This window comes from Macrotis lagotis, chromosome 8 (assembly GCF_037893015.1).
Source record: "Macrotis lagotis isolate mMagLag1 chromosome 8, bilby.v1.9.chrom.fasta, whole genome shotgun sequence".
In the NCBI taxonomy this organism is placed as follows: domain Eukaryota; kingdom Metazoa; phylum Chordata; class Mammalia; order Peramelemorphia; family Peramelidae; genus Macrotis; species Macrotis lagotis.
In genome coordinates, this window is record NC_133665.1 from 164,906,396 (window position 1) to 164,928,466 (window position 22,071).

Genomic DNA, 22,071 nt, shown 5'->3' on the forward strand with positions numbered 1-22,071 from the left:
GATACTATCCAAACTTTTCCACGGAGTCTTAAGAAAAAAATTGAACCAATGACACTTCACTATTCATTTTTCTGTGGACGAAACATATCAAAAGACATCTTTTGACTTCAACAACAGCTAATGAATAAAGACAATATTCTTATGTTCAGACTGAGAAAAACTAATGAAAGGTTCATGAGCCACAGGGAAAAACGTAGCATACTTCTATCCACATCATGGCATATCAGAGCTGGCATTATCTGCATTCTTTTGGGAGGAATCAAAAGAGTCAGCATTAATACATTGGAAAGTTCACTGCACTTGGCTATGGGATATGTTAAGGTTCAAATCTTGTCTTTGACATTTAGAAAATGTGTGACTATGGCCAAATCATTTAATTTGTCTGAGCCTCCTTTGTAAAATGGGGAATTTATAATAACTCCCGATTCCCGGAGTTCTTGTGAGGATTAAATTACTCACTATAATGTGTTTCAGTGCAGGTATTCATGGGGAAGTGAGGGAAGAGAAAGAGAAAGAGAAAGAGAGAGAGAGAGAGAGAGAGAGAGAGAGAGAGAGAGAGAGAGAGAGACAGAGACAGAGACAGAGACAGAGACAGAGAGAGAAAGAGAGAGAGAGTTAAATAGCAGATATGGAAGGTTAGATAAATAGATATATACATAGATAGACAGAAATATTTTGCAAATCCTTAAATTTTTAGCTTCTTTAAGGGTTCACCTTTAGTAGCACTTCCCACAAAACTTTTCCTGATTCTCTAGTTGTTCCTTTACTAAGCCCATTACTTTTAATTTTTATACACTCTCTCATTTCCTCTCTCTCTCTCTCTCCTCTCTCTTTATGTGTGTATATATGGTCATATTCATATTTATGTATATATATATATATATATATATATATATATATATATATATATGTTATATTTACACTGTTTGTCCCCCCAGAGCCAGTAAGCTTTATAAGGGCAAGGGTGATTTGATTTTAGATTTTTCTTTCTGTCTCCTGCACCAAGTCACCACAAGTGCCTGGAGAAATTCAATGAATTGAAATGAATTTAAAGCTTAGTGCATTAACATGATCATAAGATTTAGAGCTCAAAATGAATGTTGAGATAATAATGATATTATAATTTAAGGTTAATGAAAACATTTACTTCATAAAAGTCCCTTTGAACTGTATATTACCACTCCCAATTTAAAGAGGGGGAAAACTGAGGCTCAGAGAGCCTGTTTTGTCTGGGGTCACACAGTATCTCCATAGCTTAATTGATCTTAATAGATAAGAAAGATCTTTTCTTTGGACATTGTCATTTTTTATCCAACCTTCCCCAAACATTTAAGTGTCTATTAGGTGCAAAGTCAAACATCTTAGGAGGGAAATAGATGACAAGTAACTCATAGCATCAAAGTAGAAAAGACAAGAAGGTAAGTATCTGAAAAATTATAACCCAAGTAAGTGATAAGAACATAAAAAGGATAATGTAAAACAGTGAGCCTCTTCTGGGTCTCAGCTTTGGTTCTGATGGAGATAGGCATTGAAATCAGCCTGAAAACATTGAAACAAAAGAGTGATTGAGATAACATACCATGTCATGTTATATAAATGCTCAATATTAATAATTACCTTGTATGACCTTGGGCAAGTCACTTAAATGAAAAAAAAAAAGAATGCTCACTATTCTTATGATAACACTTAAAGCCCAGGGAATGGTTTACTATATGCTGAACACTATACTAAGCTCTGGATAAGATATAACACATCATGGTATATTATCTCAATCAATCTTATGTGTTATGGTGTGTGTGTGTGTGTGTGTGTGTGCATATATTGTGTGATATATTGGGCTGTACAATATTATGTTTCAACTTAAATATTTTGTATAGTATGCTACATTATGTTTTGTCTTTATATAAGTTGTTTGGAAAGGAGGAAGAAGAGAGAAAAAGAGATAAAGGCAAGAAAGTTCATATATGAGTTGACTGAAGCATCATCCTGGCAAAAATCAGATTAACTATAACAAACTGGAAAGTTTGTAGTTCAAGGAATCCATGTTCTCACTAATGAGAACACCAACCTCTGAATATGTCCATCTTATCACATCCATTCCTTCTCTAGCTCTTTTAACATCTTGTAAAGGCGTGGTACAATCAGTAAATAGCTATATAGCTCAGACCTGAGATTAAAACTTGTCTCAGAAAATTACTAACAGTGAGAACCTAGGTAAGTCATTTATCTCCTCTGTCTCAATTTCCTTATTTGTAAAATGAAATTAATAATAGCATTTACCTCACAAAGCTTTTGTGAGGATCAAATAAGATAAATATTTATTAAGAGTTTTGCAAACTTCAAAGCATTATAGAAATGCCCACCATTCTTATGACAACATTTACATCCCAAGTGAAGGGTTTATTATATGCTAAATATTATTCTAGGCTCTGGGTATACAAAGACAATACAAACAATTTATCCTTTCAAGGAGCTTCTATTCTCTTTATGATAAAAAAGAGATATTTCATTTCATTTCTTTTTCCATCATAATTTGACCAAATCAGCTCTTATTCCATTCAGAAATTTCTGTGACAAAGTCTTATTCCACACTTCTCTCCTATGAGTCATTATCAGTGATTCTTTCTTCAGCCTACCTCTAACAGCCATACATCTATCCTTTGATCACCTGCAATTTTGGAGAGGAATCGATTCATATTGTTCATTCTGAACAATGTTTATATTACAAAAGATTGAAATGAAAGGGAAAAGAAGGGAAAATAAGTAAATACTTGAAATTTGGAAAAAATAAATGCAATTTTAAAATAAAAGGATGGAAGATAAAAAATTAAAATGTAGAAAATTCTGAGAATTAATTGAGGCACACATTGCTATTTTTAATTCTGATATACAATTGGAAGATATATGCAATGTAATATGCTCATGGGAGGGGTCTATAGATATGAGTTTAAATCTCATCTCTGCTTATTGTGGGTATATATTAGACCCCCGGATCTCTTAGATACGTAATCAAAACTGTTTAATTAAAAGTAGTTAATGCATCAAAAGAATAGAAGGGTGAAGTCCACTCTGTGTTTGTGTGTGTGTGTGTGTGTGTGTGTGTGTGTGTGTTTTGTATTAAATTCCTCTGGCCTCAGATTCTTTGTCTGCAAAATGAAAGGGTTGGTTTGGTGACCTTAGGTCTCTTCTGGCTCAAAATTCATGATGGTATTCTAGAGTTTAAGAAGAGAAAGTCACTCATATTTAGGTCTCACAATATCTTAGTAGTGAAGGGGCAGAGAAGCTTCATTATCTGCACTAAGCCTCCAGGGATCCTTGTGTAACAACATTATCCACAGCTGTGTTTGGAGAAAATAATCATAGGGCCAGTCAGCTACCTAAGGGCCCAGTAACCCCAGTGTGGAATGGCTTAGAGACCCCAGATGAGTAAGTTCCTTTGTGAAATCCTCAGGGGGAGAGTGACTGCTACCATTCTGGCTGTCACTTACCAAGAGGGACATGGCCCTTTGAGGGATCCACTGTGCCTATTAGATTCAGGTCAGGCCCCATATTGGAACTGACTGATGAAGGCTCAAACAGCAATTCTTAGATTCGCCTCTGAGTCATGGAAGTCTTCAATAACTCATCTGAAACTACAGGGGAGCACCTCTGTTTGAAAAACCCCTTTTAGGATTTATATAAGCAATTGTTTGTGTAAACATTCCACTTTATCATTTAGTTTAAAACAAACATTGACTATGGATGATGTGACCAAAAGGCAAAAAACCATTTAGAAGATTACCTCCTCATCTCCCCATCAAAATAAAGATGCATCTTGTCAAAATTCCTGCTACATTCCCTAAATGAAATCATCCTATAGATGCATGTTTGCATATGATGGTTTACCATGGCTAAATCATAAAGCCCAAGCTGTATGTTAAGAGACAATTCCACACAAAAGGTCCTTAAAATGGAAAGATCTCAAAGCAAAGATGAATCAGTCAGTACTTATGAAAGTATTCATTAAAGTACTTAATCCTTGTTAGCATGCTTACAAGGTAGCTAGATAGCAAAATTCTAGAGATGAAGTCAGGAAGACTCATGTTCTTGAATTCACTTCTGACCTCAGGTACTTACTAAGTCCCTTAACCCTGTTTCCCTCTGGAAAGTGAGCTGGAAAAAGAAATGGCAAACCACTCCATTATCTCCCAAGAAAACTCCAAAAATGGGGTCATGAAGTCAGATATGAGAGATATAAGAGAAACAGCTGAGTTTATGGGGACCTAGGTTGTGCAGTGTATAGATTCTCTGGCCAGAAATTAGGAAGACTCATCCTAAATTCAAATATTATCTCTAGCTATGTGACCCTGGACAAGTCACTAAACCTTGTTTCTCTGTTTCCTCCTCTATAAAATGAGCTGGAGAAGGAAGAGGACTCAGCAACAACAACAATCATCTACTACTACTGTTGTTCCACCATTGTTCAAGCATAAGAAAAATTCATACTCTGTAGCTAGATAGAATCCATCACCTACTAATGCTCACCATCCCTCCATCACAGCCGCCTTTGGTCCCCCTTCTGTGATGAAATGTGATTCCCCCGGGGGCATCTTCTGGGCCTCTGCTGTCACACACTATAGCCATATATCTCTATCTATCTATTTATCTATACACATTTACAAATGAATACAAGGTAACTTTGGGAGGAAATATTAAAACTGAGGGTGGTATGGGGGTCAGAAAAGCCCACTTGGAGAAGATGGAATTTTTTCCTAAAAGATGCCAGAGGCACAGAACAAGGATCCTTCTACCAATTAAAATACAGAGAAGCCCAAAGTGATGTTCCAAAAAACTCCATGATCTTTAATTTACAAAAGGACCCCAGAGGTCATCTAGGTTAGTGCTTTCCTCTTGTAATTCAGGAATCTAAAGTTTCCAGAAGGCAAAGGACTTGCCCAAGCTAGCACAGGTAGAAAGCAGCAGGATCCCAATCCAGATTCTTTGATGCTGGGAACATACCATTCTCTCTATTGCACCAAGGGAGCAAGGATAACAATTGTGAGTCAGCAGTGTTGCACTATGGAAAGGTCAATGCATTGATAGTTAGAGAATCTGGAGTCAAATCCTGGTTCTGTCATTTATTTTTAATTGAGTATCCTAGGACAATGAGGGAGAAAGGGGAAGGAAATAAGCATTTATATAGAGCCCACTCTGTGCCTGACACTGTGATAATCACATTTTCACAAATCCTATATCTTTTGATCCTCACAAACAAATCTGAGAAGTAAGTATTATCATTCCCATTTTACAGTTCAGGAACCTGAGGCAAATGGAAGTTAAGCAACTTGCCCAGGGTCACCCAGCTAGCAAATTCTGAGGTCATATTGGAATTCAGGTTCTCATGACTCCAGAACCAGCATTCTCTCCACTGCCACCTAGCTGTCTCAAACTTTCAAGAAACATTAAGCATCATTTTATTGCTTGAGGATAAAAAAAGATAAAATTAGTCACTGTATTTGTCTTCTAGGGAAAAATATGCAAATGTTTATGTACCAGATAAAACTTTAGGAAGTGGGAATTATAGAGTTGAGAAATAATCATAATATTAATAATAATATTCATATAAGTTTTGCAAACTGATTTTGCTATCTCATTTAACCTCACACCAACCAAAAAAAAAGTATGAGTGATATTATTATTTGCATTTTACAGATGAGGAAACTGAGATTGAGAGGCTAAACTGGTCATTACCTGAAGACAGATTCAAATCCAATTCTCCCTAACTCCAACGGAAGTCTTCATTTACAATGTACCACTAGAGTGATATCTTTTTTTGTGGGGGCAAGGCAATGGGGTTAAGTGACTTACCCAAGGCCACACAGCTAGGTAATTATTAAGTGTCTGAGGCTGGATTTGAATTCAGGTCCTCCTGATTCCAGGGCTCTTGTTCTATCCACTGTGCCACCTAACCACCCCCACTAGAGTGATATCTTAAAAGAAACAAGAATTTCTAAGGAAGAAGTGAAAACTATGAGTTTCAGTTATCTCATTTAAAAAAAGGGTGATCATCTGTATAATCTAAATTCCTTTTCAGTTTTAAATCTATGAGTTAAAACAGAAAAAAAAGCCAAAGTGGGCAACTAGGCTATTTTTTTGTCAACTAATGGGGTGCCATGTATTAGTATATGACAGAAGACTTGCCCCCAGGGAATCACATTGCATCACAGAAGGGGGACCAAAGGCAGCTGTGATGGAGTGATGGTGAGCATTAGTAGGTGATGGATTCTAGCTACAGAATATGAATTTTTCTTTTGTTTGAACAATGGTGGAACAACAGATGCTGAAGCATGTCTGTTCTGTGATTTCTCTGCAACAGGGAGGAAATATGGAATTTTCAAAGATGGAAGAAACCCATCATCCTGTTTCCCCTTGTTGAAACTGGTGTAGTTCATGTCCATGAGTCCAGATACTAAAAATGGTTATCCCTAACCATAATAGTTCACTAATAATCACTTCAAGGTTTTCAAAGCACTTTACTTATGTTTTCTTGTATGATTGATCCTCCCAATAATTCAATGAGTTGAATACCCTTGTAATCAATCTTTGACAGAGGAGGAAACTGATGCTGAAATCTGTTAAGTGAGTTGCCCAGAGTCACATAGCTATTATGCTTCTGAAGCAGGGTTTGAGAAGTTCTACTGAACTCCAAATAAAGTACTCTGCTTTCTCCACCATGTATCTCAAGAAAGTGTGTCTTTGGGGGGGGGGGGCAGGGTTAGGGAAGCAAAACACACACACACACACACACACACACACACACACACACAAAATACATGATCCTAAGAGACTACTTAGACTTTTACTATGATTTACTGCAGAATTGGACCAAGAAGGAAACAAGAATCTAACAAGGGTTAGGGCTTTGGGAGCGTGGAATTTAGTATCATTGGGTTTAGTCCCCAGCCTTCATAAACTACTTGTCCCAAGGATATTTGTTTTTGAACTCTGAATTCTATTGAACATAGTGATCAAAAGAATAGAATTCTACTAATACTGATACTACTACTACTACTACTACTACTACTACTGCTACTACTACTGCCACTGCTGCTACTACTACCACTATTACCACCACTACTGCTGCTGCTGCTGCTGCTACTACTACTCTTCCTACTGCAGCTTACTACTGCTACTACTATTATTACTAGCACTGCTATGACTACTACTGCTACTATTACTATTTATAATAAAAAAAAAACCTCAGTAACAACAGTTATATTCTATGAAATCATGGATCCATTGCCTACACATGTTTATATAAAAGTATGTATAGCAAAGGCTTACGCATTTACTATTTCTAGGAGAAGTCAATGAAAGGAAAGATTATTGTTGAGAACATAGATCAGAGAAAGTTTCAAAAGGATGGTAATATTGGAGCTAGATCTTGGAGAACTGATCAAAATTCCACAGGTTGGAGGAGAATGGAATGGACCCCAAGCGACACAGTCTGAACAACTGCAGGAGAGTGGGAGGAGAGAAAGTACTTGATATATTCACTTAGAAATGAGTAATCTAGTTTGGCAGGAAGTCCTGTAAAATCTGGCTAGAAAGGTAGTTTGGAACCAGACTGCAGCTGGCCTTGAATGCCAGGTTAAGAAGTTGGAAATCTGTTTTCCAGAAAGAGAAAGCTATTTTTTTCAATTAATTACTAAAGAGGCTTAAAAAAAAGCAACATAAAAGGTGGAAAATAGAAGAGATGAAACACAAGATAATGACAATAATTCATAATATTAAAAATAATGGAATTTTCAGTTCTCTTAATAATAGGTTTTTTTTTTCCTGAGACAATTGGGATCAAGTGACTTGCCCCAGGGCACAAAGCTTGTAATATATCTGAGGCCAGATTGAACTCAAGTCCTCCTAATTCCAAGGCCAGTGCTCTAGCCACTGTACCACCTCTCTGCCCCTTAAAAATAGTTTTTCAAGGTTTTCAAAACACTTTATTAATTAGCTTATTCAATCATAACAACCCTGTGACTTAGGAGTTTTCAATAACCCTATTTTTCAGGTGAGGAAACTGAGACCCAAAAAGGTCAGTTACTTTCTTGGGGCTCACACAGTTAATAGGTATCTGATGGAGCATGGGAATTCAAGTGTTCCTATTCCCATGTTGAAAAGTCTATCCACTTTGGCAGTTTTATACTTCTGGAATGTAAACAGTATTTGCCTCTATTTTTCATTTTCCCTTGAGGAAAAAGGGCCTCTATGAAGAGGTTGAAATAAGCTCAAGATTTTTTAGGTTTTATTTTTTTAAAACTTTTCTAGGCCCCAAAGTCATTTTCTAAATCACTGCCCAACCATGAAGGGAATAAAAATGGCAGAACCCCAAATCTCTGTGCTTTGGAGTAGAAGAGATTCAATGGGGAAATGAGAGCTGTCTTTAAATATTTCAAAGATTACCATGTGAAAAACATATTCGATTTTTTATGCTGGGTTGCAGTGGGCAGAATCAGTATCAATGGGCAGAGGCTGTAAAGAGGCCAGTTAAACATTGATGTTGGGACAAATATCCTATTAGATGGAATTAGGTGGTTCAATGGAGAAAACTCTAAACCAAGAATCAGGAAAACCTGAATTAAAATCCAGTCTCTGTCACTTACAAGTATATTACTGTGAAGTTATCATTTCTCTACTGTCTACTTCAGATTCCCATCTGTATCATTTCACCTATCTTGGAGAACAATCTGAGATAAGATGTGCAAAACACTTTGGAAATCTTAGAGTTTTAGAAATGATAATATCCTCATCCTCCCCATCTTCATCATCCTCATTCATGTCCCAATGACTCCAAGGGTTGCTTTGAGAGATAGGGATTTCTCTATCACTGGAGTTCTTCACTGGCAAAGCTGACTGACTTGATGGATAAGGTGCTAAAGGATTCATTTCCATTGTGGTCTGGGTAACATGGCCCTCAAAGCCTTCAGCAACTTTGAAATAATTGATTGATTCTTTGTATAACAGCACATGCATATATAGACAAGTGTCTACCCATCATTGCCCCCAATTCCCCTTTGATAGATAGTTTTTGGTCTCAAGACTCAAATATGGGCTGATCAGAGACAGTAAGTCCTCCTAAAGCCCTGCTACAGGGTTTCATGTTGCTCCTGGTGAGCTTTGGTCATGATGCATTAATGTTATTCTTATGGAGCAGCCTTCTATAATCTCTGCCTACCCTGAGCCCATGTGCAATGGTTCCGATTCAGCCAGAGGACTGAAATTTCACACTTCTGAATAGACAGATTGCTGCAAACTAGCAAAGGGCTTATCAGAAAAACCAGGGCATTTCTAAGCCCTCTAGATAATATATTGGTAACAGAGTTGAAATTAGGAATTTCAGAAGCATGGGGAAACAGTACTCAGGGCAAGTGATATAAAGTTCCCACTCAACTGGGCTGGCAAGAGGGAGAGATGGGTTAAGATCCTGAGGCCAGAAGTTCCACACACCTAGCGGTGAAGAAAGAGGCTACCATTCAGGATAGTGTGGACAAGAATTTAATGCCAATTTGACCTATTTCCTATTTAAACTAACAGTTTTCTCTAATTAGATAATAAAATCTTGTTTTGACAATGCCAAAAGACCAAAGTTGTCAGCACCCTCAAAATTTAGCAACCTAGTAGAAAAGTTCTGGTTATCCGCCTTGGATACAGATTTGAAAGCAAAATCTTACCAAAAGTCCAATTCAAGTCATGGAGACCCCTTTGCAAGGCTGAAAGGGTGGATTAGTGACTTCACTTTAGAGTGGGGAGAAATTTCACCCTAAACTGATAAGCTCTAAATTTTGATTCTTTTACTCTGCTGTGGGAGTCAAGAGTATTCCAATCAGCCACAAAGGCAAGAAGGAAACACATTGTGACAGAAGAGACTCAAAATATTGAAAAGGAGGAATTGTCAAATTGAGGTGAAGAAGAGATCTTGCTCTGTGACAGTATGATTGACTAGCATAATTAAGAATGAGAGAGAGACTGGGACAGAAAAAAGAGAAAGAAGGATGGAGTCAGGGAGACAGAGAGAGAGACAGAGAGACAGAGACAGACAGAGACAGAGACAGACAGAGACACAGAGCCACTGCGAGAAATAGACAGAGACCAAGAGACAAAGACACAGAGAGAGACAGAGAGAGGCAGAGATAGAAGGATAGAGAAGGATAGAGTCAGACACACACACAAACACACACACAGGGAGGGAGAGAGGGAGAGAGGGAGAGAGGGAGAGAGAGAGAGAGAGAGAGAGAGAGAGAGAGAGAGAGAGAGAGAGAGAGAGAGAGAGAGAGAGAAACAGAGACAGAGACTGAGGGCTAAAATAAAGTCATCTCACATGCAGAGCAATGTTCATGCTTAGATTCTCATGAACTACAAATTCTACTGATTTTCTCAAAGGCTAGTAGAGATAGCAAGCTGCCAAGGTTTCTGGGAGATGAACTTTGCTCTAAGAAATTCTTTTTTTCTGCAGCAGGATCTGATTTTTTTTTTCAGCTTAGCAATTATATGGACTTTTAAATTTAATCCTGTTACTTAAAGTGGAAAAATAATTCAGTTTTTAACAAAAAGTTACTGAAAAATTTCTTGGTTTAAAAAAAAAGCCCTCTTGGGACTCCCATAGTCTGACCTATTGATCTCTACATCCCCAATATTGATGGCATTCTCTTAGACGGCAAACTCCTTGTAAGCAGGGACTTTTTATTTTCCTAGCACTTATAACATTGTTTGGCACATAACAAGTGATTAATAAATTGTCTTTTCATTCATTCACTCAATTAAGCCTTCATTAACTCATTCATTATCTTGTTTGATTCAATAGCCAAATCAAGGAACATTTATTTAGTGATTACTAGGCGCCCACATTTTACTAAGAAGATAAGCTTACAAAGAAAGGCAAAAATCCAGCCCTTGCTTTTCAGGAATTCTCCTTCTAACCAGGGAGACAACTTGCAAATAGTTATGATACACATCAGTATATACAGGATAGAGAAGAGAGAACTTAGAGTTGGGGCAGAGACATTGCTGGCCAAGTCTACTGGGAAAGATTTCCTGTAGAAGGTCGGAGCTTAAAGAAGGCAGCTCCAATGGACACCTGAAATGTTTCACTGAAGTTTGGTATATCGATCCATCTCAGTATTTCTATAGTTTATATAAGCTTAGAAGCCTGAACAGGGCAGTCATCAGAGCATGAGAATAGTAATGAAAAAATAACAACCTTCATATAGTGCCCTCTATGGGCTAGGTATATAGCTAAAAGCTTTATAATTATCATCTTATTTGATTCTCACAACTAGGAGCTAGCATTTATATAGTGCTTTTGAGATTTTCTCAATTTTCTATTCATATAATCTTATTTAATTCTCACAACAACCCTGTAACATAGCAAAAATTACTACCCCCATTTTACAAATAAGAAAACTGAAGCTAAATCAGGTTATATGACTGATAAGTATCTAAGTTAAGTTTTGAATTCAGATCTTTCTGATACCAAGTTCAACACTCTATATACTGGGTCAACTTCCTTTTTCTTAAAACCTACGCTTAATGGAAACTCAATTCAGTAGAGTCAGTATGGAGTCAAATGAACTGAGAATAGTACCTCATAATGTGTTCCTGAATGAATTGCGCACCTGAAAATGGGGGGAGGGATCCTCACTGATGCCAGTTTAATTGCAAATGATATTATAGTCCCAGTGGACACTACTGAAGCTGTGGGTGTTAGATTTTATTTAGGAAACATGATTTTTCAGGTTTTGAGTAAGAGAAAGAACACCCCTCTTTATTAGTCTTTGTTTCACTTTTTAAAATTAAAGAGGCCATGATCAAAAATGGAAACCATCTCTTTACATGAATCAAAGTTAGCCAACAATGGATTGTATTAAACCCTCAATAGGACCAGGTCATTCTCCTATTCAAAAATCTCTAGTGACTTTATTTCCTTGAGGTTAAAGTACAAAATGCTCAGCCTGACATTTAACATTTCCTCCCAGATATGACTCCCAACTATTCTTTCATTCCCATTTCATAGCATTCCATGACTCTAACTCTTCTTTCCAATCAAACTTCTGCAAGTCATTCCTTGTACTTGTGGACCTTCATTTGCTTTAATGCCTTTAAACAAGTGGCCCCTCATATCTGCAATGCTCACCTTTATGACTTCAACCTTTAAGAATTCCTAGCATCCTTGTAATCCCATCTCCAGTGCCACCTCTTATACAAACGGATTATTTTGTATATCTGGTACCTAGATTAATTCTTTGCACATAGTAGGCTCCTAATAACTGTTTATTGATGTCAATTAGGTTGGAGTAATAGAGTGAGAAATTATTAGAGATATTCAAATACATGATGGATATTTGGAATACAAAGAAAAGTATTCTTGCATTGAGAGATTGAACTCTATGACTTTGGGATACCTTCCCAGGCTAAATCATTCTATCTAAATCTTTAGATTATTCTAAAATAGGAAGAAGGTGCACTTAATATACACCTATATATGTAATGATGCTGTTATTGATGATGATGTCTCTCTTCTTTCAAAGAAGACAATGACATCAGGGAGGGATGGCATGACAGACCCATGAACTGGATTTGAGTGAGGAAGGCTATGTTAAGTCATCTGATTCACTTTCCCCTCCAGAGCCATCTGGGTCCAGTGGCCAGATATGAATCAGAACAACTGGAGATGGCCCTGGATGTAAAGCAATAAGGGTTAAATGACTTGGTCAAGGTTACACAGCCACTGAGTGCTTGAGACAGAATTTGAACTCAGATCTTCCTGTTTACAGGGTTGGCATTCTATCTATTGTGCCATCTAGTTGTCCTTGTAATACAAATATATGTGTAAATATGTTTGTATGTATTATATAAACACATGTGCATGTATGAGCATATATACATGTAATGCAACCATAAAATATACATATAGAGATACATACATGGATATGTAGAAACATATATAAAGACAAAAAGAGAGACTGAGAGAGAGGTTGAGAAAGGAAATGTCATTAGACAGTAGTGGGAATTTTATTTTATAATACCACAAATCCAATATTATATGTTTGAGGGCACCTCAGTGAGTCTATCAGTCCCCTCTATCTTTCCTTATAATGGAGTTAGACAGTGTAGCATTGACTAAACATTTGTGATAAATAACAAAAGTGGGATTAGAGGACATTTCACATTTGCTTGATGGGCACTGGCACCATTTATACTTTTCTGAGCACAATGAGAAAACCTAGCGATAATTAGCCAACCACACGGTGCCATAGGAAAAAGAAAACCATTAATTTTGAAATCAAAGATCCTGTGCAGAATCCTTATTTTGATGTGCAGAATCCTACCTGTGATTTTTGTAATTTTCTTAGATATCGCAGGTTCAGAATTTTGGATTTAGAATCAGAAATCCTGGGCTCAAATGGCTTTAGACACTTACCAGTGTGACCTTGTACAAGTCATTTAATCTTTGTTTGACTGCATTTCATTATCTGTAAAATTAGGACAATAATAGCCTCTAGCTCCCAGTTTTGTGGTAAGACTAAAATAAGATAAAAAATGTAAAGGGCTTTGCAAAGCGTAAAGTATTATTTAATTAGGGGCAGCTAGGTGGCACAGTGGATAAAGCACAGGCCCTGGAGTCAGGAGTACCTGGGTTCAAATCCAGTCTCAGACACTTAATAATTACCTAGCCGTGTGGCCTTGGGCAAGTCACTTAACCCCGTTTGCCTTGCAAAAAAAAAAAACCCTAAAAAAAGTATTTAATTGCTAGGAAGTAGGAGGAGGAGGAGAAGGAAAGAGAAAAAAGAGGAGGAAGAAGAGGAAGAATAGATGATCCCTAAGATCTCTTCTAGTTATCAATGACTAGTCCTCCAAATTATCTCAGCCTCTAGCCAACTCTTTTTTTTTTACTCTTTTTTTTTTTTGCAAGGCAAATGGAGTTAAGTGGCTTGCTCAAGGCCACACAACCAGGTAATTATTAAGTATCTGAAGCCAGATACTGTGATACTGTTCACAAAGTCCTGAGTTCTTAGAAGTCCATTCTCTGAGACTTTCCTCATTGACCTGTCCTCACAAAAGCCAGTTCGGCCATGCTAGAATCATTCTTTTATAAAAGGGCAATAGGTCTGGTGACCAACTCTCAACTTACCAGGATACATTTGGAATGCTTCCATACTTCCAGCGGTCACTTATTGATTTTTTGTGGTATGGGAAACATGAATATGAAATGGATTTCTGGGGGGGGGGTGCTGTTCTACATTTTACAATTTCAAGTTCAAAGGAGAGTCAGTCCCCAGTCATAATGCACTTGTGAAGTAGAAACAGTTTGACAGTCAGTATGAATCCAGACAAGTTTCTTCAATGCAATTTTTTAAAACAAAGGACAAATAAAAGCTTTTTCTCCAAAATTCCTACTAAAGAATTCAATTTATTGAAAAATGAAGAGGAAATTCACAAAAATGAAAGATTTCCCCCTCATATTTGATGAATTAATGAGTCACATCCTATGAAAGTTTCACAGATTTACTGGAATCCTCAGTGATCCTCAAAACTCTTCCTTTCTCTGCTCAAATTGCTTTGGTATCAATAGTAAAAAAAGGACAAATTTTATTCTAATGTCCCCAACATTCCGTTTTTGTCACTTTTTCTACTTCCCTGGATCTTCCACCTTTCCTTCTCCTCCTCATTTTCAGGACAAAATGTCCTCATCTCTGCCTGTTCGTGACGACTGTTGATAGTCTCCTTTATATTTGACTTCAGCATGTATGACTGAAATGGTTTCAGGTATGAGCTTTCCCCAATTTACTTAATAATTAGGGATGGGAAAGATGAAAACAGGACTCCCTTCTTAGGTTTAAGCCAAAGCATGTAGTCTCTTCCAACTATAAAATTCTCCAGATAGATCAACAAAATATTTGTTGAATCTAATTTGTAAGGCATTCAGCCTGGAAGTGAATTCTCCTTACCAGCCCCTTGCTTTTTCATTTCAGTAGTTTTTCTAGATTTCTCATTTCTGTTGTGTTTCATCTAAGTTTAAATATAATTTTGGGAATTAAATCAGAAGACTCCACTACATTTATAAGGATTTAATCTAACTTCTTTCTTTGGTAGGGGAATGAGGCAACTCTATTCAATTCAACAACCAAACCAAACATATGTAGTAAATTCCCTACTTTGTGAAAGGCACAGGGGCTATAGAGACCCAATTTGAAACTGTCCCTTACCTGAATGAGTCAGTATTCATTTGAAGACAATACATGTGTGCCAATTGGTTTCAAAGAGTATGATGCAAATTTCCTTAGGTAGAATGTACAGTTTTGGATACCAAGTTATTTTGTACATATTTAGTACATAGTCTGTCATGTAGTAAACACTTAAATTCTTATGAACTTGACATAGATAAAAGAAAATGTTGATAATAATTTTAATGTCAATTGTCAATAGTAGAATAAATAATCTCACTATAAACAAAGATCACTCATGATACCTATGCACTAGCCTAGAACCCATGAGCTCTTGAAATAACAGAATTTGACAAGAATTGGTCTTATTGAAGGAAAATAACCATTAACAAGTCTTTTATATGTCTCACAGTGATTCCAACCTAAAGGATCAAGAGTTCATTATTCTTTGTGACCAAGAAAACTATGTTATGAGGGGGAAAATTGAGAACCACCATTGATGTAGACAGATAAGTAAAAGTAAATTATATACACAACAATAGGAAAGGAGATAGTAATATCTGAGGGGAGGAAAGAATGTCTAGGCCTAGAAGGTTACACCCAAAGTACCTAAATTCTGTATTCTCAAGCCACTATGATCTAACCCCAAGGTGAGATTTATGATGAGGTAGGTGGTGAGGGATTATAGTCCCAATTTGAGTTTATGAATCATAGCCAATATGGTATCGACCTTGGCAACTGCACAGTGGCCACTTGAGAATCCAAAGGATAGCAGATTCAAAAGGAGGCCTGGCTTTAACCTTCCTGAGCTCGAAGGGAGGAACACGTCTTAATGAGTAGGCATAGCTCATGGTATTCATCTTCAGCAGGAAAACTGAGGCGATAATGACATTTGTCTATTTTTTTTTCCACTGGACCTTTATTATCTTGAATGGGTGAAGCAGAATGGGATTTGCTGCCTAAGAAGGTTTCCTAAGTGTCCTGGATACATCATTTTGGGGGATTTCAATTTGTTTGTACAATATGGCTAACAAAACCATTTATCTTCCAGTCACCCTCTGGGGGAAAAAAATAACACCAGCAAGATTTTTTTTTTCAGCTAGTATAGATGAAATGGAAATTTTCCTCTCATAACAACGGGGTCTTAAAAAGTAAAAGGCTTGCTTTCTCTCAAGGCAGCTGAAGACTCATCTCTATTCTTCCCAAACCAAATCGTTTCTCCTAACTCCATAAGCAAAAAAAGAGACAAGATTTGGCATCCTGAGAAATTTAAACACTGCTTCTATTGGAGGGTATATTCTTCTTTGGATTATTTTTGACAAATGTGATATTTGTTCCCATAACAACAACCTCAAATATCTAAGTCCAGATATTGCATAGATATGTATGAATTACATTGACAAAGGCAAAATTTATTTTATTCATAGGATTGTAATAGCATAGATCTAAAGCTGGAAGGGAACTCGGAGCTCATCTAATGTCAAAGTCTCATTTTCAGATTAGGAAACTGAGGTCCCAAGAAGTTTAGTTAGTCAAAAAGCATTTTTTTTAAATTAAGTGCTTTCTATCGCCAAACACTCTGCTAGCTACTTGACCGTGCTCATGCAGGCAGTGAGCTTTGGCAGCAGGATTTGAACTTATACTGCTCAGTCCCCTGTATCAAGCTCAGAGAATGTCATATGATGGAAAGAAGGCTGAATTTACAACTAAAAGACCTGAATCTGAATCCTGGTTTTTGCTTCTTGCTTGATGTGAAATTGGGAGCGTTCCTTTTCCTACCCAAACCTCTGTTTCCCAAATGATAAGATAATAAGGGTTGGATTAGATGATCACTGAAACTATTTTCTCCTCTATAATCATATAATAAACTTACTACTTACTTCTTTAGTAGTTTTTAGGTATTTCTTTATAAAATGAGAGGTATGTCTTAGATGTAGAGGATACCTAGAAGATGGACGGTAACAGACATCCTGGAAGAAAGCCCCCAAAGCACCATTAACCAAGATGGATGACGCTGATGCAATTTTCTTTCTTTCTCCTACCAACAGACAGTTTTAAACTTGGAGAATCATCATTGACATGTTTTCAATGCCAACATTTTGAGTTTTGCATGCTACAGGAAAGTCCTAAATGAATGCCCCAAACATAAGAAACTATTATTCATAGCTTAGATGACCCTTTGCCTACTTGGAAACAGTTTTGCTGAGAGCTTGCTGAAACTCTCACTCTCCCATAATCAATATTAGACATTTGCCTAAGATGACACAGATGCCATTTTACATATTCTAATAAGAATGAAGCTATTTTCTGTTGTAATTATTTTTAATAAATCCTCAGCATTGATGGGAAAGTATTTTTAATTTTTGACTTTAAGTCTGTCTTCTTTTTGGCTATCAGGATTCTGTCATTGTCTGCTACTTGTCTCTGTGGGACCAAGTCAATACCCTCAATCCGATGATCAATGGACTATCACTGGCCCCCAGCTAACTCTGCAAATCACAACCTGTCCACTTTAATCCTTGGGTCAATTCAACAACTTCAGCAGTGTTTGTGTTGTAAGACAGAGACCTGCTGCTGCTGCTGCTGCTGTTACCATTACATATGTATCCACACATACACATATACTGTAAAATAATTAAATAATTATTTGCACTAAAGACTTCGCCTTCAATTTCTAATGGTACTACTTACAGACTTAAAAACTAGTTTATTCTGAATTATATACTCTATCATACAAGTATTTGTAGAACACAAATATGACAAAGAAGGATATTTTCCTAATACCATTTTGCAAAGGAGACAAACCTGCATTTAAAGAGAATAACAATCAGTATAAAATGTATTATATTGTGAAAGGTGTTCTGATTCTGTAATGAGAGAAGATTGGTTCAAATTCTGTTTATATGACCTTGGGAATGTCTTGTGATTTCCCTGTGACTCAATTTCTAGCAGATGTCTTGAATGATCTCTGAGATTCTTTCCACCTATTGATAAATTCTCTTAATACAGTAATAACACTTTAACTACTAAAAATACGTTATGTAAAACTTTAAGGGCTGCAAAATGATTTCTCTCATTTTATCTGCCAACAAGTCAGATATAAATGACAGAAAAAATATTTTACTAATCTTTCAAAAAGTCTGCTTTGTACTATTAAAACGGCACATAGAACTTCTCAGCCCTTAGTGGTTTATTAAATTTTCTTCCATATGACTTTACAAGTGTAAAGAGAACAAAAAATTGATTGTTTTGGGGAGGAGAGAATTTTTCATGATTGTTCCAATCAGAAACATTTAGGGATGACCATCATTTTTTCATGTTATAGGAACTTTTATTTGAAAAAGTTTGGGCGTTATCATCATTTTCATCCTTCAGGTATCATATTTTCTCATCCTATAATTTTTCCTCTCAAGAAAAGAAACCTTTATTGTGTCTAGCTGTGCAGAGCAAAGACTGTCTACAAAGTTAAATTCACTCAAGCATTTGGCTTTTCTGCCATCCAATGATGGATGCTTTCGAGTGTCTGACATTCATCAGGTACAAGACAAAGTAGAAACTGTCCATTCTAATTACCCAGAACAAAGGTAATTCTTCTTTTGAGTATTTAATTGTTTGGTATGTCTCTTTTAAATTAAACATTCTACCCACAGCCATACAGTGAAGAGAGGCATAAGGAATATTCCATTGGTTACAGTGATTTCTTACATTGCTGCTCCCAAAATAAAAACATGATGTATCTAACTATTCAATTATTGAAATTATGAATTTGCTCATCTACAGCATATTTCCTTCATTTGTGTAATTTTAAAAGGCACCCTTATTTGATTGAATGTTTTAATCTCCCTTAAACAGTGAGTAACTGGAAGTAAATGGCGCATTCCTAATAACATAAATATGAAAAATAGAAAGTACTTAGGGACTGCAGCCGAATATATTAAAATCAGTCAGTTCTCTAGTTAACATATTTCCCTTCCTTTTATATCAAACCCATTCCATGGAAGACACAGTTAGCAAAATCATTCATATATGCATCTGTGTATATATAGACACATATATGTATTTATGTCTAACCATATTATCTGGATTTCTTACTATGGCAGCACAAATTGTCCGAAAGCTCTAACAGTTTCCCCTAAAGGAGCTTCCCAAACTGGCGCCATCCAGGTGCAGAGCAATCTGAATGAGGTGAACATGCCGTCAAATTCCACTCATCTGTCAATGTAGTGGATTATTTCTTGAGAGACTGAAATTGGCTGCTCAGGACCAGAACACCATCAATCTTACTCATGGAGGGTTGGGGGGAAGCTGCCTGCAAGTGAGCTCTGCTGCTACTGAGCAGGTGATGAGGCAGCTGTAAAACCTTCACTCTCTCTGTAGCTAGGCTCTGAGTGAAAGATTTGTCATTTTTCACATTTCCCTGATACTTGGTATGCATTTGATGGTGCCTTGTTCCTGCTCCATAAAGGAGGTAATTTTTCCAGCTTAGGCAAATGGGGCAAGTCTCTGGGTCTGCTTGATGCTCATTTTTTCCCCATCATGTCACTTGTTTAACCCATTTAAGAAAATGAGATGACATTTTTCCTTTTGCTTATTAATTTATTTATCTGTTCTTTTGGGTACCAATTGTCTCAGGAAGGCAAGGATTGTTCTCACTTCTGTCTTTAGAAGCATTTCCTTCCTTTCTCTGAAGATTTAAGAGCTGAGCAGAATAACATTCTCTCATTAAAAAAAAAAATCAAACATCCTCCCTTAAAAATACTAATGATATATTAGATTCCACCAAAATGAATGGGGACATAGATGTTTTCTAGATCTCTGACCTTTATCTCTGCAATGAATGAATGAATGCAAAGGAAATTGGTACTTTCTTTCTCTGTGAAAGTTGAATGAACTCATCAGATGTAAACATAGGACATCTACCTTTAATAATCAATCTTTGAAGGTACAAAAAAGCAGTTTGGGTTGAAAACGTATATTTTTAATTATCATGGTTAATATGGTTTTCAAAGTCATTGCCTTTCTGGCTTTCCAAATATATGCAGATACTTTTTTGCCTCGGCTAATATCCTTAATATTTTATAGACAAGGAACATTTCCAAAGGTAATGTACAAAAAACCCCCATAAATTTGACTGGTCATAAATTTCAACTATGGCAAAAAGATATGATTTTCAGTAAAAAAATTATCATAGTTGAGGAACATATCTTTAGGACAAAGGCCTACAGATTCCTGATTGTGCAAAATAGCAGTCGTCCAAAAAAGAATGGCCATATAGTCATTCTATGTATAAGTCCTGTATATGAAATAAACTATTGCCTGTAAAGTTGAAAATTCCAGAGTAGAGAACAGCTGGTGAGGCTCATTGGACCACTTGCTGCCCACGTGAGCTTGGACTAGTCAACCTCCTCATCTACAGTATGGGGGAAAGGATTCCTTGCCTTTCCACCTCAGCTGGAAGATCATCTAGGCGCCCTCTAGGTGGGAGTCATTGGATTTGGGTTTGAGTTTCACCTGTACTACTTACTACTGTGTGACCTTGGGTAAGTCCACCTTCTAGGCCTGTCTTATGATCCTGAACCTCCAGCCTCCTCATTTTACTGATGAGGAAAGTGAGGTTGCTTGCCAAGGGCTCTACCCATACCCAGCCTTCCGGCTGAGATCTGAAACTGAGCTGACTCCAAAAGCATTTCGGGTACAGACGCACCTTCCAGAACCGAAAACCCCTCCTCAAAAAGCGAATTTGCACACGGGTCCCTGGCACGCCCGGGAACCGGCTCCATCTCTGCTGCCCGAATCCGCAGAAAAGGCAAAGGTGTTTGGTTTGAGTGGGGAACACTTTGTGTCCTCCCGGCCACCCGGCCCGCTGAAACCAAAGTGCGGAGCCGGAGCTCGGCCTTGGGCCCCAGCCGGGGGGAGTGCGAGCTCTTTGGGGTCCCGCAGCCCTCCTAAACCCCACCCCACCCCCCGAGACCCACGGGGACGGCGGCGGCCGCGGCGCTCCCTTGCCGGGCTCCTGGGCCAGCTCAGTTCGGGCATCCCGGGGCGGTGGCAGAGCCAGTGGGCGGGACCAGGCCGCCAGGCCACCAGCTGCCAGCCTACAGCAGCAGCCCGTTGCTCCGAGCTGCGCGCTCTCTCTCTCGCTCTCTCTCTCTCTCTCTCTCTCTCTCTCTCTCTCTCTCGTCTCCCTCTCCCTCTCCCTGTCTCTGTGTGTGTGTCTCTGTCTCCCTGTCTCTCTCCCCCTCTCTGTTTTTTTCTCTCTCATTTCTCTCTCATTTCTCTCTCTCTCTCTCTCTCTCTCTCTCTCTCTCTCTCTCCCCCCCCCGTGTGTGTGTGTGTGTCTCTCTCTGTCTGTCTCTCTGTCTCTGTGTCTCTGACTCCCTGTCTCTCTCCCTCTCTGTTTTTTCTCTCTCATTTCTCTCTCTCTCTCTCTCTCTCTCTCTCTCTCTCTCTCTCTCTGTCTGTCTGTCTCTGTCTGTCTCTGTCTCTCTCTCTGTGTCTATTTTTCTGTCTCTGTCTCTGTCTCCCTCTGTCTCTCTGTCTCTGTCTCTCTGTCTCTCTCTCTGTCTCTCTGTCTCTGTCTCTCTGTCTCTGTGTGTCTCTGTCTCTCTCTCTCTCTCTCTCTCTCTCTCTCTCTCTCACCCTCCGCCCCCGCCAGGGGCTGAGGGACGACCCCAAAGGGCGGGCAAGGCTGGTACCGGGCGCTCCGGGAGCTGCGCCTTCTGCCCCACGGCCGATCCAGGGGCAGGAGGATGGAAGCAAACCCCCCCCTCCCCCGGACGCCCCTCTCCCACGGAAAGGCAGGAGGGAAGAAGCCGGCAGCTGCTGGGGCTGGGGCGGGGCTGGGGCGGGGCTGGGGGGGAGGGAAGGGGGGGCG

At 38.2% G+C, this 22,071-nt stretch overlaps 1 protein-coding gene across 1 annotated transcript in view; it reads right to left on the reverse strand.

The window, feature by feature from the left end:
- The window catches only part of TAFA1 (TAFA chemokine like family member 1), a 544,623-nt gene that overhangs the window by 518,995 nt on the left and 3,557 nt on the right, over positions 1-22,071 (reverse strand). The gene's annotated exons all lie outside the window — the stretch shown is intronic.